This window comes from Lepidochelys kempii, chromosome 6 (assembly GCF_965140265.1).
Source record: "Lepidochelys kempii isolate rLepKem1 chromosome 6, rLepKem1.hap2, whole genome shotgun sequence".
NCBI classification, from domain to species: domain Eukaryota; kingdom Metazoa; phylum Chordata; order Testudines; family Cheloniidae; genus Lepidochelys; species Lepidochelys kempii.
Window position 1 is genome coordinate 23603044 of NC_133261.1, and position 18858 is coordinate 23621901.

General features: G+C 48.0%; 1 protein-coding gene across 2 annotated transcripts in view; it reads right to left on the bottom strand.

Annotated features, from left to right (window-relative positions):
• The window catches only part of SLC25A22 (solute carrier family 25 member 22), a 76321-nt gene extending 60031 nt beyond the window's left edge, over positions 1-16290 (bottom strand). The window contains exons 1-2 of one of the 2 annotated variants that reach the window (XM_073347155.1): positions 16152-16290; positions 15376-15417 (exon numbers count right to left, since the gene is read on the bottom strand). The gene's annotated coding sequence lies outside the window, so the exon portion shown is untranslated. The remainder of the gene's footprint in view (positions 1-15375; positions 15418-16151) is intronic. The other variant, XM_073347154.1, reaches the window with a different exon arrangement.
• Between the last annotated feature and the right edge of the window lie 2568 nt (positions 16291-18858).

The window sequence follows — 18858 nt, forward strand, 5'->3', positions numbered from 1 at the left end:
TTCAGTTCCCCATCTGGAAAATGGGCATATCGATACTCCCTTTTTCCCCACAATGTCTATTTACATGGCAAGCTCTTCAGGGATTGTCTCTTACTATGTGCTTGTACAGCACCTGACGCAATGGGGCCCTGATCTCAGCCGGGAGTTCTAGGCACTACTGTCACACAAAGCTGTTAAAACTTTAACAAAATTGTTATGACTTTCCAGCAGATCCAAATGTACAACACCGTTACATGTGGGTTAAACGATCCTTTGGGATCGGCAAATCCACATGTAGGAGGTATCACATCTGTACTGGGCTGATGGATGAACGTATTGTGACACCCAGGAGCATGGGTGCACATATGCCTGTCTGAGAGGGTGTGTGCAAATTTTCAAAGTGTCACCAGGTCTGCCCCAGACTATGGATTACCATGATCTGCCTGGAAAGAGCAGCTCAAGAATGCCTTTGCACCACTGCTGATACTGAGTAAGCATGCCCATCCCTTCAATGCTATACAAGTCCAAGAGGGGGACTATAAACACCCCATGCCACGTCCTTCACATAGCAAAGGGAGCTCCAGCAGTGAGCAGAGCTTGGCTCATGGATACGCTCACATACCAGGCTTTGCAGTCACTGTGCCATCTTTTCTTTCAGAGCCAAATTCAGATCATCTGTTGAAATATTTCTGCAAATCACTTCTTCCTTTGGGAAGAGCTGGAGGCTGGTTGTGGTTATTTATCTACAGCACTCAGTCACTGTAGGATCTGAGCCCTTTCCATTGCATTCTTAATTATATGCAAAGAACAGGAAGGAGAGTGGTCAGTGCATCCCCATCCCCAGGTTTTTGCAAAAAACTTACACTGAAAGACAAAAGCTGCTTGGGTCAAGCAAACTTCCGACGGCAAACTGAGTGATAAGACTGTTCCCATAGATTATCCAGCCAACGAGGGTCAGGTCAATGCACGGTAATTTTGCACGAGCACAAATTGATTTAAAATGCTCCCATAAACAACAGCCAGGTCCAGTGAATGAGACAGGTTAACAAGAAAGCTGGCTGCATATGCACACAGGCTGAGAGCTTTTTCACCAGTCAGCTGAAAAGGAAGCTTATGGGCAACATGTGGGATGGTTACACTGTTGCTGTAGTTGTGTTGGTCCGGACAGGGGAGTTAATATCTTTTATTGGACCAACTTCTGTTGGTGGAAGGGACAAGATCTCGAGCTTCATGGAGCATCTGAGGAAGAGGTCTGTGAACCTTGAAAGCTTGTCCCTTCCACCAACAGAAGCTGGTCCAATAAAAAGTCATTACCTCACATACCTGGTCTCTAAAATGCAGGATGGCAGGTTTGTTTTGGAGGAGCAATATAAAACCGAAAAGGGAAGTGAAATGCCCAAAAAGGGAGATTACCTTAGGTGTGTTGCATTAAAGTGTGCTTACCTGGCCCACATTACTATAGTATCTAAGCACCTCAACATCTTTAATGCATTAGCCTCAGAATATACCTGTAAGGCAGGGCCACACGGTTATCCCCATTTTACAGATGGGGACCTGAGATACTGGAAGACCAAGATCTGCAAAAGGTATTTAGGCATCCACCTCCCACTGACATCAATGGGAGTTAGGCACCTCAAGTGATTTGCCCAAGGTCACACAGGGAGTCTGTGGCAGAGCAAAGAATTGAACCAAGTCCTATCCTCACTCCTGCCCTCAACTGGCCATCCTTCATCCTACTGGACTATCCTTCCTCTTTGTCAGACATTGAGACAAAAATACTTTTCTTAAGCTTTCTCATGGCTGGGGTAGGAAGGATGGTGTTACTGGACAGCGTACTGGACCTCAGGAGACCCGGATTCAATTCCCAATCAAAGACGCCCTGTGCAACTCTGACCAAGTTGTTTCATTTACGCTGTCTCAGCTCCCTATTTGTAAAAATGGGGTGTTGTGAGGAGAAAAATCTATTAATAATTGTGAGGGGCACAAATATTCCAGCAGAGGGCCATATAAACACTTAGATGAATTGCAACATTGATACCAATGCTGGAAACTCTAGTTCAACAAGGTGCTGTCATGTACGCCTGTTCCCACCAATGTATCATTTAGCTCTGCTCTGAGGAAGGTCAGAGGACACTGTTCAAAACCACAGGTGTCCTGTTTGCACTAACACTGATCCCATGCCATATGTTTGGGGCCATATTGCATTAAGTTTATGTAACACTGTGAGCTGGGGATTCTCTGCAGCTCCAGAGGGGAGGGGAACCAGAACTCCTGAGGTAACCAAAAACAGTGGGAGGTGATTATGGCGAATCAGTCAGGCTGTAAATACCTTCAGAGAGGTACCTCTCTTCGGAGTGGTTCGCATATATTGGTTCAAACTGGGCTGTCAGAGACCAACAGAGAAAGAAAGGGCTTTTAGCATAAAAAGTCGGCCTTTAAACTAACTCAGAGCCTTCTTTCTGATCCAGGAAATGGACAGGCCCTTCTATCCAAGGGCTGTGGGGGCAGCCATTAGAGCAGGGCTGGAAAGACTTTGGCCTGTTGGGGCCCCATAGAACTGATGGGTGGCTCCTGGTAGGTTTAAATCAGTTGGTTGTTTTCTCTGGAATGCCTTTACCTTAAGCATAAAGATGTTTGCATAGAAAGCGCTGTGTGGTAATTGGAACTGCGGACAACACACCATTCATAGCCCTCAGAGAGAAAGCAGGGCACAGTTACTGGCTGTTAGGCAGACTGGCTTGCTTCGGATATCACCGTGCAGCCTTAAAACCTCCACGCAGAAGAGAGTGGGATGAGATCCCTACTCAGAGACAGGTGATGACTGGAGATCTGACGAGGCACTTCTGGAGTGGAGGGGTAGAGTGGAGTGGAGTGGCGGGGCAAGTCACTTAACCTCTCTGAGCCTTAGTTCCATGCAATGGGGATAACAGACCTCACAGAGGCGCTGGGCGGATAAATACATTGCGAGGAGATGAGATGCGACAGTAATGGAGGCCATAGAAGTATCTAAGATGGAAAACGATGGCATTACAGCAGCACAGTTGCGCCTGCTCCTTCTACCCCATTCCTAGTGTACTTCAGTGACCATCCTGTGCAGCGTGCCAGACTTCCTCTGCTTCTGGTTCACTTCCTCTGCTGGAAGAGTGCCGTTTCCCCAATTCGGTACATATAAGTTTCCCAGTGTAGATTGTGTACTTGAAAGGCTCAGAGAACACAGTAGTGAAATACACAAGACTTTTTTCAAATTAGCTGCTACTTTATACACTGGGAAAAAAGACACCATCATATGGGTAAGGGGCTGGATTTTTCTTTGCCCTGGCACAAGGGCACTAACCGTCTTGCCAGTGTCTTTCACAGCACAGTAGTGTTTGAACCCATAGCCAGGAATTTTACCATGATTAGCATATCTCATGAGACACCAAGCCACCCCAGTGCATGTTTCTTAGACAGAGCACATTTCTCCAGGTGGCTCCCCTTTGTCATTAGCTTGGTTCCACTGGCCAGTAGACAAGTGAAAAGAGCTCGATTAACAACAGAGGAGTCTGAAATCCCTTGTCCCACAGAGTAAGTATGCGACAGACAGCAGCGATGTTTTTGCCAGGCCCTGCACATACCACCCGTTCTAGGGGAAGGAGGGCTGCTCAGGCTCCATTCCCCCTTCCAATCATTGCCCGCTCTATAAGAGTGCTCACAAGGGCCAGTGGCTATTGGCATGCTAGTGGGCTGGTGTGCCCCCGCTGCGCAGTAAACAACTCCTGTTGTTAATGCCCTGAGCCAGATTGAAACCAGACACCTCAAAGTGAAAGGCTTCTTGGGGGCCTGATCACATACATCTTTGCACTGACATCAGTGAGCCTCTGAGCAGGTTCTGTCTCCCCCTCCCAGCAGCCTTGGTAAACAAAACACCACACCAAGGCCCCAGTTACACTGATACAGTAGCCATGTGTGACTGCGCTGTTGAGACATGGTCTTTATTGAACCATGTTGTAGATACTGTTTGGCCTAAAGACCAATCACCAAAACTTAGAACTATGCTTTAAATAAAAAAAAATTTAAAAAAAAAAGGGGGGGGGGGTTTGGCTCCAAAACAATTTCTAGCATGGCTTTGCCCAGTTCACATAAGTTGGACCAAACCATGGGTCCTACCATGCCACCAGATATTGGCACAACTATACAGCCCCATGTTACGGCCTGGCTCACCGGGAGCCCCTTTTTGAACCCAAAGAGGAAGGATGAACCTGTGGGTACGGCACTGGACTAGTGCACAGGAGCTTTGAGTTCAATTCCCAGCTCTCTAGAACATATTTCCTATGCGACCTTGGGCAAGTCACTTAATATGTTGGTGCGTCACTTTCCCTCCCCCATCTGCAAAATGAGAGATGTACACTCTCCCACCTCTCCGTGCTGGGGGAGGAAGAGCTCACTGAACAGTTCACTTTCCCTTCATCACAATGGTAGAAGGGATCAGCTGTTTAAACAGATTGAATTACTCTCAAGATCCTATATTCTCCATCTGCCAACATCAGGTTTTCCACCCCCCTTTCCATGCTACTTTATAGCCAAAGCAGGACTTGTCTGGGAGCTGGAACTAGAAGTAACAGTTTCATGTTCATGGTGCCTCAGAGACAGTTAATAAATCTTTCTGGAAGGGGAACAACAAAAACGCAGCTAAAGTGGCCTCGCCCAACTGGAAGAGCAGAGACCGTATTGTCACTGCATGCAGTGAGTGCAGGCATCTTGTATGAAACATCAGAGGGAGAAGAACGTGGCAGCAGCAAGAGGTGGCCTCTTTATCCCAGGGTGGGGATACAGAGAGAGCGAGCGAGTCCAGGGCTTGAAAAATCCACCTGCTACCAGGTACAAGTAGGAAACTTCCTCAGGTGATCCTACATTAGCAACTGCTGCAAGATTAAAGTCTATGAGCTTTAAGGTCAGAAGCGACCATTATGATTGTCTAGTCTGACCTCCTGCACAACGCAGGCTACAGAATCTCATGCACCCACTCCTGCAATAAACCTCTTACCTCTGTCTGAGCTATTGAAGTCCTCAAATCATGGTTTAAAGACTTCAAGGTGCAGAGAATCCTCCAGCAAGTGACCCGTGCCCCACGCTGCAGAGGAAGGCGAAAAACCCCCAGGGCCTCTGCCAATCTGCCCTGGAGGAAAATTCCTTCCCGACCCCAAATTTGGCGATCAGCTAAACCCTGAGCATGTGAGCAAGACTCACCAGCCAGACACCCAGGAAAGAATTCTCTGTAGTAACTCAGATCCCACCCCATCTAACATCCCATCACAGGCCACTGGGCCTATTTACCACAAAGGGTCAAAGATCAATTAATTGCCAAAATCATGTTATTCCATCATATGATCTCCTCCATAAACTTATCGAGCTTAATCTTGAAGCCAGATAGGTCTTTTGTCCCCACTGCCTCCCTTGGAAGGCTGTTCCAGAACTTCACTCCTCTGATGGTTAGAAACCTTCATCTAATTTCAAGTCTAAACTTCCTGATGGCCAGTTTATATCCATTTGTTCTTGTGTCTACATTGGTACTGATCTTAAATAATTCCTCTCCCTCCATGGTATTTATCCCTGTGATAGATTTATAGAGAGCAATCATATCTCCCCTCAGCCTTCTTTTGGTGAGGCTAAACAAGCCAAGCTCCTCGTGTCTCCTTTCATAAGACAGGTTTTCCATTCCTTGGATCATCGTAGTAGCCCTTCTCTGTACCTGTTCCAGTTTGAATTCATCCTTCTTAAACATGGGAGACCAGAACTGCACACAGTATTCCAGATGAGGTCTCACCAGTGCCTTGTATAACGGTACTAACACCTCCTTATCTCTCCTAGAAATACCTCACCTGACTGCATTAGCTTTTTTCACGGCCATATCACATTGGCGGCTCATAGTAATCCTGTGGTCAACCAGTACTCCGAGGTCCTTCTCCTTCTCTGTTACTTCCAGGTGATGTGTCCCCAGTTTATAACTAAAAGTTCTTGTTATTAATCCCTAAATGCATGACCTTGCACTTCTCGCTATTAAATTTCATCCTATTACTATTACTCCAGTTTACAAGGTCATCCAGATCTTCCTGTATGATATCCCAGTCCTTCTCTGAATTGGCAATACCTCCCAGCTTTGTGTCATCCGCAAACTTTATTAGCACACTCCCACTTTTTGTGCTGAGGTCAGTAATAAAAAGATTCAATAAAATTGGTCCCAAAACCGACCCCTGAGGAACTCCACTCGTAACCTCCCTCTAGCCTGACAGTTCACCTTTCAGTATGACCCGCTGTAGTCTCCCCTTTAACCAGATTCTTATCCACCTTTCAATTTTCATATTGATCCCCATCTTTTCCAATTTAGTTAATAATTCCCCATGTGGAACCGTATCAAATGCCGTACTGAAATCCAGGTAAATTAGATCCACTGCGTTTCTTTTGTCTAAAAAATCAGTTACCTTCTCAAAGGAGATCAGGTTGGTTTGGCATGATCGACCTTTTGTAAAACTATGTTGCATTTTGTCCCATTTACCACTGACCTCAATGTCCTTTACTTTCTCCGTCAAAATTTTTTCAAAGACCTTGCATACTACAGATGTCAAACTAACAGGCCTGTAGTTACCAGATCACTTTTTCGCCCCCCCTTTCTTAAAAATAGGAACTATGTTAGCAATTCTCCAGTTATACGGTACAACCCCTGAATTTACAGATTCATTAAAAATTCTTACTAATGGACTTGCAATTTCATGTGCCAGTTCCTTTAATATTCTTGGATGAAGATTATCTGGGCCCCACAATTTGGTCCCAGTTTCGCTTCTACCTCAGATGTGGTACTATCTACCTCCATATCCTCATTCCCATTTGTCATGCTGCCATTATCCCTAAGATTCTCATTAGCCTCATTAAAGACTGAGGCAAAGTATTTGTTTAGATATTGGGCTATGCCTAGATTATCCTTAACCTCCACTCCATCCAAAGTGTTTAGTGTTTAAACGGCCATTTTCTTCTCCCTTATGCAGTGCGGGGGGCAGCTGCTCTCCTCCAACAGCAGCCAGATAACATGGAGCAAGGGCTTAAATTAACTGGGCTCCTCCTTTTCAGGCAGGGAACAGTCTTGCTGTTAAGCCAGTGGAACCGGGATTTTGGAAATCTGAGTTCGATTCCTGGCTCAGACACAAACTTCCTTTATGACCTTGGGCAAGTTTCTGCGCGCCTGGGTTCCCCGTCTGTAAAACGGGGGGGATAATCCTTTATTTCTCCCACCCTCTGTCTATATTATCTATTTAGACTGTACACTCTTTGGAGCAGAGAAATTGTCTCTTACTAAGTATATGTACAGTCCCTTGCACAATGAGGCTCAGGTCTTGGCTGAGGCCCCCCGGTGCTACTGCAATGCAAAGAGTAATAATGCCCAGAGCACATCGAAACACAGTCCAGCACTCTAGCCTCTGCCCAGCAAAGCACAGACTCTGATGGGACGTAAGCACGTGCTTTAGTGTTTTATTGAATTTGGATCACTAACAAGAATCTCAACAGCTGGAGGGGAAGAGGGATGGGCTTCCCAGCAGGGCATTTCCCCTGAACCTGTTTGATACCAACCCCTCTTTTCTTTCCTATAGGCTTCTGGCTAGAAAGCACATAGTAAATCGTTCACGCCTAGGAAGGGGGAGAGTCAGGCCAGGAAACCATGATACCCCGCAGGCGAACAGACAGCACTGGCAGAATGTTGGCACAGGAAGGCCTGAAAGCGTGTGGTCATCCAGCTGCATTATAGGGACTACAGCACCGAGCAGTGGAAAACAAGGGCAGGAGCTAATTACAATATAAAAGGGTTTTAATGAAACAAACATCAAATCGCATTGCTGCCCCCGCAAAGAGACCGCATTGGACTGCTCTAATCTGAGACCTCAATAGCCCCGGTTAAAAAAAAAAAAAAAAATCATTCAAATCTCCTCTGACACGAAGTCAAAGAATAAACATGCACTCCAGCGTGCACATCCCTTCTCAAGCAATAATCCCAGCAGAAGCAGCTGTCGTATGAAAAAGTAAGTAAGTATTTCAAGAGTTGATATTTGCAGATGTGTAAAGGGAAGTTGCCCAAAGGAAACCAAGCCACTGACAGTGAGAGCTTTAAAAAAAAAAAAATCAGAATCAGTGTTGTTTGATTTTGAGTGATCTTGCAAAGTTAAAGCCGCAGCACACAGCTACCTGGCAAAGCCAAGCAATTCAGTTTTATCTCTGCCTTTAAATAACCTGAACAAAGGTCTGCCTCCATGCTGGTGAGCGATGAGAGACCCGGGCAGAGCAAAGCTACATATTCGCAGTTAGGTTTTCTGGGTTTGTGCAAAGCAGTGTTATTTATGAAGTGCTACCATGTTATTTTTATTAGCATGCAGTGCAGGTATAAGATCCCAGCCTAGTTGAGGACTGGGAGTAGTGGGTGAGGCCCACCTAAACAATGGAAGGCCCACCCCGTTGGATGACAGAGGTGCCATACAGAACCCAGCCTTGCAGACTGCAGTCCTCTGGTTTACCCACAGACCAATTACAAGCAGCAACACTGCAAGGGAATGCACCCTGCCTGCCAAAAATGCCTCAGCTCTGACCTGGTATCCCTCCTGCACAAGAGAAAGGAGATCTGTCTCCTGGCCCATTCAGTCCCTCACCTCTGTTGAGGTGGCCTATAAGAGAGCCAGCTAAGGCCATGATGCTTTGAACAAGGTGAAGTGGAGTAAGACTAGCAAACTCATTTAACATCTGACACCCACAGCAACTCTTGATCACGAATGACCTGGCCTAAATTTGAACTCATGACACAGAGATGGAAGTCTGCAGCTTGTTACCAGACCCCTGAGGCATCAACTCCACCATGCATACATATTTTTTCAGACTGTAGCAGGAATAGCTACGGGCTTCCATTCACGATAACTAGGAACTGTGCATGCAAGTCCTAACCACCCGCCATGAAACATTCAGCCCACCCTGCTGTCATGGCAGCGACTGAGAACCTGAACTCTGAGCATCTCAGCAATAAACTGGGACAGACTGCGACCGGACAGAGTGAGGCACTCCACGCAACCTAGGGGGCAGGGGAAAAGAACACCCACAACACACAAAGGACGTTCACATCAGCTGAAGATTGGCCTCGCACTGAAGGAGAGGCCAGGGAATGAGCTTTCAGAGCTACAGGCACCACTGAAACAAGAGGAGCTTGAATTATTCCATTACTTAATGTCCCCAGGAAACCAGTAGGGCTCACTAATTATTGATGGCCTCTTTAAAGCCTTGCAGAGAGTGATGTGGAATCAGATAAGCTTGCGCTCTCACACACCCTGCCTCATTCTTCCTCCAGTTAAATACTTTGTTCGTTATTATAGTCTTACTTTCTGATACCCATGGAAATTCACAGCTAGGTTGGATGCTGACAGCAGTGGTGGATCTCACTCCAATTCCCTTCCTTGAGGCTTATGACTTCTGTAGGGTACAGCCATACAACAAGACCTGATCACAAGAAAATTCCACCCTGCAGAAGGCAGAGTTTGGGAGGAGACAAGTTTAGGCCTGGTCTACACTGGGTATTTACCCAGACTACAACCAGCAGTGTAGCTACACCAGTTCGGACAGGCAAAGATGCTATTTGCACCAATTGGTCTTACCCCAGAAAGGCCAGAGAGAGTCCTTGAAAGTTATTTACATTTAAAACAAAAAACAAAAAAACCACACACCCCACAGTAAGCCATACGGACACACAACGTGCTACATATTAAGCACACAACACGAAGTAACAGGGGAAAATATGCTGCCATACATAGGCTGAATTTTGCAGCTCATTTAGCTTTCCAGGTAAATACCTTGGTACCATCCATTTCAAGATTTGTATAAGGTCAACATCACCTTGGTATCGGAGCATCTGCACCACACCTGAGAAAACACATGCTGTGCGTATGTGAGCAGCTAAGTTAGCCTGACAGTTAATTGCCCCATTCTCTGAAGCACACCTAAGAAAAGTGGCCTGCTGCAGCTTAGTATAATACATGGGTCCTGCTATTTATCAATATTAATGCAGTTATAAGAGAACTGAAAAGTGTTACATGCATACACAGCATCTTATATATATATAGTTATAGACGGAAAAGCATCGGACATATAATATGCTATTCCTCAATAATTAAAGTCTGCCATTATGGATACATACAAGGAGGTAGAATTAAGCTTCCATAGGCAATTGTAACGTTAGGCACCCAAAACTGGAAGTGCCTGATCATGAAATTAATATTCTTTGCATACTGTTTGGATTTCTATTCGTATTTTAATATAGATTAATGGTTCTCACACTATGGCTCAGTTCCTCAGTGGTGCAAACAGGAGTTGCTCCACTGACTTCCCAGAATCATGCCTATTTACACCAGCTGAGATCTTCTTCCCAGACTATGGAACACCAGTGGTGGGCAGAGCCATTTCCAGGGGGAAGTTTTTAAGAAAGTCAAATGGGAGCGGGGCTAGGTCCTTGAGAGGCTGTGTCTGTCTCTGATGAAATGGTCCAGAGAAAGAGAAATAATGGAGATGATTCTGAACAGACTGTTATGTTCTACCGTAACATGTATACCACAGATTAAGTGCGCTCACTAGAGAGTTTGGCCAGCCCTGAGCATTCCAAACCACAGCTTGTTACATATTATCTCCACAGCCTGTGACAACCTCACAAAATAATTTGAATTTCTCTCTTCACAAACCTAGGCCTCTGACTTTACACGCAATGCTAATGACCTTTTATGCCATTCTGGCAGCACACATGAGGGACCTTAGAGTGGGTGCTAACAGCCCACTGAAAATACACCCTGTGCAGAGGGCCTCCCTGGCCATTGAGGAGTTAGTGGAAGGGTTCTGCACTAGCCCTGTTCGTAGACACCCCTCGCCCCCGACACAGGCAGGAGATGAGAAATATGCTGGAGGTGTGGCCTGGACACATTGTGCTCTGGATAATCTGTTTCTCAGACTAGAGTGTATGCAGGAGTAGCCCTGTGGCTGCTCCAATTTACACCAGCAGTCAGGCAGGTCCCCGCATGGCCCCAAAATTCAGCGTCAACTGAAAAGGAGGCCATAGGTCTAGTTATATTTAACCCTATTACTACACCTTGGCAGGTCTTGCATCTTATAAATCATAGTCCCTGCTGCAGATACCGAGCTGAAGGAATTTCTGCAGGAACCACTGTATTCCCTTCCCATGGAGCCAGTATAAGAGTGGAAAGCAAGGGAATGCACTAAAAGTTTGTGATAGAAAGGGGGGGTGAGGAACAATCATGGTTAACATTCTTTCCCTCTGCCATGCCTGAGGCGCTCTAAAGAGAGATGAATGGAGTGATGCCCAGACAATAGCAGTTGGGTAATGTGGTTTGGGGAGCTGTCTGAAGCAGACAGGGTGGAGAGGTGCTGAAGTGGAGCCTCTTGAGTCTGGTCGTTCCCAAGGTGATCCAGTGAGTGATGCCCACTTGAGCCAGAGGGCCCAGAAAAGGAAGCACTGTTTAGCTAAAGTGAGAGCCAGCCTGGCAGGGTTCCTCAGAAATCCTCACCACCAGGTTGCTCAGGTGAGCACAGTGGATATGGCCAGATCTTCCCTTTGCCAAGACAGTTGGAGCCACCTCCCCCTCTCATCACAGCTGCCTCACCAAAGTGTGCCACTTTTCCACAGCTGCCATCCACTTGGTAATTACCCCAGAAGAGAGAGAGATTGTGTGTCTTCAGCTAGCCCTAGGGAATGAAGTCTGGGTTGGGCTCTCAGCACAGTGAAGATTCATCCGAGTCTGCAAGATGGCCACCATCTGGGACAACACAGGTATTGAATCGGGAAGTTCCAAAGACTCAGGCCTTGGGCTTCACAGCTTGAGCTGAAGAGCCAGATTCTCAGGCTTGCACAGTGTCATGTCCTGTGGCTGGGCAAGGATGAGGGGGGGAATACATAACATCCCTGTGTAACACCTGGATGCACCCTCCCAAGGGTGCGTGATCGATTGGTCACTCCCTCTCTGTGGGACCTCTCCAGTTCCTTGGGGTTATTTGGTTGCAGTGAAGAGATGATCACTTGATACTCCTGAGATTTTAATAATTATCTATTTTAAATTCTTTGTGCAGCCAGAACACACACTCCAGCAAAAATTACTCTCCTGCTGGTAATAGCTCACCTTACCTGATCACTCTCGTTACAGTGTGTATGGTAACACCCATTGTTTCATGTTCTCTGTGTAAATAAAATCTCCCCACTGTATTTTCCACTACATGCATCCACTGAAGTGAGCTGTAGCTCACAAAAGCTTATGCTCAAATAAATGTCTTAGTTTCTCAGGTGCCACAAGTCCTCCTTTTCTTTTTTTGGATACAGACTAACACGGCTGCTACTCTGAAACACTCCAGCAAGACTACTCCATGTAGTATAAGCACTGTGCCCCATCCTAAGCACTACCCCCGGGAGTAAGTGTTAACACCCTGCATCACTTATTTTTAGGTGTCAACTCTCATCTTGCACTCCACTCCAGCTCTGCACAATGTTTCCCCTCTCTGCTTTCTCTTCTGCTGCCCCACCTCCAGAAGCCTCCCCCTCTGCTTGGCCTCCCTCTGAAGTATTTCACAATACTCAGCATGACAGATGTTATGCAAGAGTTATTGTACATGCATGTGAAATATGAGGCTTGTACCCTAGTGCACTAGAGATCAGTGAAGTTCTCCTTAGAAAGAAAAGGAGTACTTGTGGCACCTTAGAGACGAACGAATTTACGAAAGCTTATGCTCAAATAAATTGGTTAGTCTCTAAGGTGCCACAAGTACTCCTTTTCTTTTTGCGAATACAGACTAACATGGCTGCTACTCTGAAACCTTTCGTTCTCCTTAGAGATGGGCCTGAACCAAAGCCCCAGACCCAAACAGCTCCCAAACTTTGAGGACGTATAAAATCCAAACATTTACCTCAAGCCCCTCTCTAGCTATGACAATGCCAAGGTATCATTGCATAGATAGAAATCTAGAACACGGGATCAGACAAAACACAAGACCTGGGACCTATTTCCATGCTCACAAGCTTCCAGGCCTTTGTGCTGACTAGGAAATCATGCAAATGTTACCCATTGCCAATACCCAGATGAATGGGAAGGGCAGTAAGGGAAGCGAATGGACCTGACACATTATCAGTCATTTATATTGATTGGTTAACTGAACACTGTACATGTCCCTCATGCGATGGTGACAGGAAATCTGACTAGGTCTCTAATGTCTTCATAGGATATTAACAAGGTTGCTAGATCTAAAAATTGACCACTGATTTTACTGGAAAATGCTCCCATACTGTAGTTCTTCTAAAGTCTGGATTTGATCCATATTTTACCTCCCCCTGCAAATAATGCAACCCTTGTGATTCTCCACATAAGCGGCCTTACTCCAAGTCTCACTGTAAAACAAACTGGCCCACACATATGGTGATAAGAGATACTATGACTTACTGGGTTGGATTTTAATACAAATAAAATAATGCACAGCTGAAATCCTGAAGGTAAGAACCTCAGTGCGGGGCACCTGTCAAGGAAGGTAAATCCCGATTAAAGACTTGTACTTACTTTCTGGGGCATAGGTTAGAATAACTCTTTTTGTTAGGAGTCTGCTATGGCCTTGCTTTCAAGGCTACCCAGCTGAGCTAGCTCAGTAAGCAGTAAGCCGAGAGAAAGCACCTAATGTCAGAATCCTCTCATATAAGATTCTGAGGTATCCATTATTTACCGCTTTATTTTGATGACCCATTGAATGCCCACTTGCAGACAGCTTTAAATAAAGCGATCCACAGAGAGCAACATTGATCAGAATCATTGCAGCTGCAGCCTGAAATAGCAGCAACCGCCATGCTGCTGTGTGTATTACAGTCGCGGCTAGATTGATGCAGTAGTGGCTCAGAGACTGATGCAACTTTGTGCAAGGAGCTGCACAAACACACGCACTGTAGTAGGAGACAGCCCCTCCCCCAAATATCTTACAAGCTAAATGGGCAAGGCAGAGAATGGACAGGAGGAGAAACAGAGAGTGAACCAACTCTCCCAAGGACACACAGCAGGTCAGTAGCAGAGAACAGAACCCAAGTATCCTGAGTCCCAGACCAGGGTTTCTATCCACTGGGGAATTTAAACAAATAAAAAAAGATAAACCAAGTAAATGCACCCTGCACTCTACCCTGAGGTCTGCTAGACTCCAGCAGACTGTCAGGGCGTATGAATTAAAAAGGTTAGAAACCTTGATTGAGAAAGGCTGGGTGCTTTGGAAAGTTCAGTTTATATAACTACACACACACAGCCACAGTCTTAATGTAGTAGAAGTCAGCACTTTGCAGGAGTTGGAGTACAGCAACGGACGCAAGCACACCTGGATTCTTTTCCTAGCTGCGTCATTGACTTCCAATACAACCTTGAGCAAGTTACACAGGAAAGCAGAAACACAGATGGGCTATCTGTAAACAGGGTATAATAAAACTGACCTATCTCAAAGGGGTGTTGGTCAGGCTTAATTAACTTAAGCTTGTGAAGTGCTTTGAGATCCTCAGATGAAGAGCTCTAGAGAAATGCAAAACATCTTTACAGCTACAGGGCTCACCAGAGAAAAATGTGGACACACGTCCTGAGTCTCTGCTCACTTACACTGGAGTACAGGAGGAGTAACTCCATTAAAGTCAATCGGGTGACATCAGCGTGAAGGAGAGTAGAATCAGGCCCACAGTTCATCAACTAATTTTGTTACGGTTGGTTTCAGTTCACGGCTGAAGTCATACTAAGGGTGTCCAGGGACCTGTGTGTCATCCACAAGGCCTGCTTTTTGCTCTACATTCCCCAGAGACTGTATGCAAACTGGCAGGAGTGAACATGGTGGCAGTCCATAGAGTCAGGCTGGCGTGAGACCTCGGTTTGAAAGCGGAGGGACAGATTCCCAGTTTATGGGGCTGTAAGAGTGAAGCAGCATGAGAAAGTACCATACTTGAGAGCAAGGGCAGCAGAGAATCATACACTGATGCTGGGACAATTAAAGGGGCTGCAAGGAGTCTTAGGAGCCTATCCGGGCTGGCTCAGGTCAAGGTTTCTCACAGAGAAGAAGAAAGCCTGCTGAGACAGATGGGCAGGAAGCATCGCACAGGCACAGCTTTACAAGAACATCCACCTTCTGCACTTAATGCATTTTTCCATCAGTCCAGAGAGAGAGACTTAAAAACATTAATTAAGCTTCATCACCACACAGCTGAGATAGATCAGACCACAAATTAATCATTCCCAGCTCACTGAGGGGGGACCTGAGGCCCAGGGCAGTGGAGGGGACTCACCCAAGGTCACAAAGCAAGTCAGTGTCACATCCAGGAGCAGAAACCCAGAGTCTTACCTCACAGTCCCTGCCATAACCACTGGGTCCCTTCCAGACACCCTGTAAGGGAGTGCAAAACTTCAAAACTACATCTCTAAACAGGAACAAAGCAACAAATCAGGTCTTGGAATATGCAACGCTCAACTCACTGGTTTCCTCTTATCTGTTGCGGGTGGGGGGAGGGGAAGTAGCTTTGGGAAAGAAACAGCAATATGAATTTGCCCAACTTTCCAGGACGGCATGGCTGAGCCACACGGACCGAAGGGTGTCCTAGGGACGCCGCCTCCTCACTGGAAACGCTGCTGCCCTGGAGCAGACAGGTAGAGCTGCAGTGCAAGGTAAAGCAAGAAACGTTTACAAAAAAGGGGGCATGATGCAACAAATTGGGGGGGGGGGAACACAAAAAGGGAGGGTACCTCGAGTGCATCTAGAATGATTATGCCCCCACCTCGTAGTAGTAGGGGAGTGCATTGCAGCCAATTGCATGTCAGCCCACGGTTTCTCTCTGCATTACAGAGGGAGAAAGGACACACACACACAGCGGCAGCCTCATCCCTGCCCGGCTGCAGGCCAATGCACAGCGCCGGGGCACTCGCCAACCCTAGTGCATTTGCCCAGCGCGGGGCGCGGCGATCCCCGCCTCCCAGGAGGAGGCAGACGCCGGGTCCCAGGGCGGGCGAAGGGGCGGCTGGAAAGGGGACGGGCAAGAGCCTCCCCCACCCCGACCCCGACCCCAAGCGGCATCCCTGGGGAGGCGGCAGCGCCGCGGGGGAGAGGCGCCCAGGGGCACTTACCGGGCTCCCCGCGAGCCGCTGCTCCGCCTCTGCCTGGGATGGGGAAGCAGCCGCAGCCTCCCTCTCGCTGGCTTTCCCTTTAACTGGCGCAAAGCAGGAGGGCTGCACGATGCCTTTCCCAGCCCCACACGGCAGCTCGCCTCTGCCGCCTTTGGCCGCTTTGCAGAGCTACAACCTCCCTCTGTTCCAGGCCCCCGCAGGAGGCTTCACGTGCCATCGTCCACGTCAGTAGAAAGTCTCCATGACTAACACAGGACCCCCCCCCCCCATGGGTGCATTGCTGCTTCACGAGCACGGGACTGCTAACGCCACCCGCAGGCGCAGGGATGTGGTTACAGCCCCCTCGCTCCCAGGCCCAGGGTTCTTGCTCAGCAGGAGCTGCCTTTCGGGGAAAAGGGGAAAACCAACCTCCTTTCCTGCCATCCCTTTGACAGAAGTGTTCATTGCAAAAGGCAGGGTATTGAGTAACAAACAAACAAGGCTCCTGCACGGCCCAGCAGACTGCGATCAAGCGATGGAGTCCGAATTTCAGAGGGGCAGAGCACCCATCCCTGGGGCTGGGTCAATCCTGGATTTTTCGGTTCGCTGGCCATTGTAAAAAGACAGGGAGAGGAAAGGTGTGTGTCCGGCCCAACGAAACACTGTGTTTCCATTTTGGCCGTTTTCGATGTTTTTGATTTATTTTAAAATAGAAATTAGATTTCAAAACAACAGGTCATTTCGAGGACAGCAACAACAACAAACCATTTTGCTTCAAAAAAAAAAAAAGGCCACGTGAAACAATGTGGCACTCTCCACACAAATTTGCAAAACATTTGGGGGATCACCAAAGCGGCATTTTTTCCCCCAAAATATCACTCAGCTCTACTTGCAGGCACTTAGTACTTGCACTGACTGTCCATGCGGATAAACACAGCCCCTGCAGGGCGGGCACAGCAATGGGGTAAGGGCATACAGTGGGGAGCATAGGCCACTGGCTCCATGGAAATGAAGGGGGGGTGTCACCCTGCAGACCTCCCCCCACCAGCGTACAGACTCGGCAGAAAGGCTGCACCCAACCCTGACACAGCACAAGGGCCGGGTCTGCCCTAGAAACACCCTTCCCCTCGGTGCCAGATGTAGGTCTATAGCGAGCAAGAGGGACAGAGCCCAGCCCCGGCCCCCCAAAGTGGCGATCCCAGCTGCTCCTAATATCTTAACAGACACGCCTGCTTGGGACCACTGCTGGAGATGGTGTGCGCCTCTCACAGCTTCTCTTTGCTTCTCCTCAGAATCTGTCCTTCTGCGGGGAAACAAAAAAACCCTGCAGGGGACATGAATTCTGCATGTGCCCCGTGACACAGAATTCCCCCTTGGAGGATCACTGCCTACAATTTCAGGACATTACCTGCCCCTCTCGGAGTTCACTGTATGCTCCTAGGAGGGAATCATAAAAGCGGAAGGCTGGAAAGGACCTAGAGAAGTCAAGTCCCGCCCCCTGCACTGAGGCAGGGCTCTAATAACCCATCAGGACACAAAACCACCATGTCCCAACAAAACATCAGGCGAGCGTGAGACAGGAAGACCTATCCTGCTGTTGCAACACCCAGTCCCGAGCCGCTCCTCACTGTCAAGGCTCTTCCACGGTTCTCCCACCCAAGCCCTGCCCCTGGACAGCGCCGGAGAGAATGGGGTCAGAGGGATCCACCCCCACAGTCGGGACACTAGGGGGTCTCCGGGCTATTGCAGCAGAGCACGGCCAGGCTGCATCTTTGGGGCAAAAAGAAAAGGAGGACTTGTGGCACCTTAGAGACTAACCAATTTATTTGAGCATGAGCTTTCGTGAGCTACAGCTCACTTCATCGGATGCATCCCGTGGAAACTGCAGCAGACTTTGGGACAGTGACGAGAAACAGTAACTAGCCTCTCAGCAGCCACAGGGCGGTCCTCTTGCAAACACAGCGCCGAGACCGAACCCGTGCGTGCACACCCACACCGAGCAAACCCCCGGCAGGCAAGCGGGCCTTCCTTTTTTGTTCAGCAGAAGCCGCCCAGGGAGGTGACAGAGGGGCCCCGGGGACAGGAAGGCGGGCTGGGCTCTCTCTCTCGTTTGAAGCAACTCTTCCTGCTCACTCATTCTGTGCTTTCCTACTGACAACAGCGCGGGGGGCGGGTTCGCCCGCGGAGCGATCCGGATTTAAGTTACACGAGAGCACGTGTCAAGCTCTGCCCGGATTCAGACTCCCCACCAACGCGGGGTTGAGTCATATCCCTGCAGCCGTTTGGGCAGCATCCAAAAGGCTGGATACCTGCCGCTGCATTCTCCCTGGATGAGTCACGTTCGCGCACTCCGGCCAGAAAGCAGCCTTTCCGGCTGCAAAAGTGGGTGGTGCCCAGATTAGCATAGGCTGGGCGCGAGTGACTCACAAATCCGCTAAACTCTGCCTTTCTCTCATCAGCAGCGCCTGTGGGACGAGCTACTCCGCAGCCAAGGCTGCCTATGTACAGGCACCTCACTCAAAACAGGTGTTTTAGCTGAACCCACGTTGGGAGTAGCTCCTGACTCCAGTTAATAAATACTTTCCCAGCAGCTGGTCAGAGATCCGTTGTTTTCAGGTAAAACACTGAGAATATTATTGCAGAGAGGGGTTGAAGGATGAAATGAACTGATCTGCTGCAAATCAACGCATTGCTTTCAGTGCGGCCTCTTGTACAGACCCAGATTTCC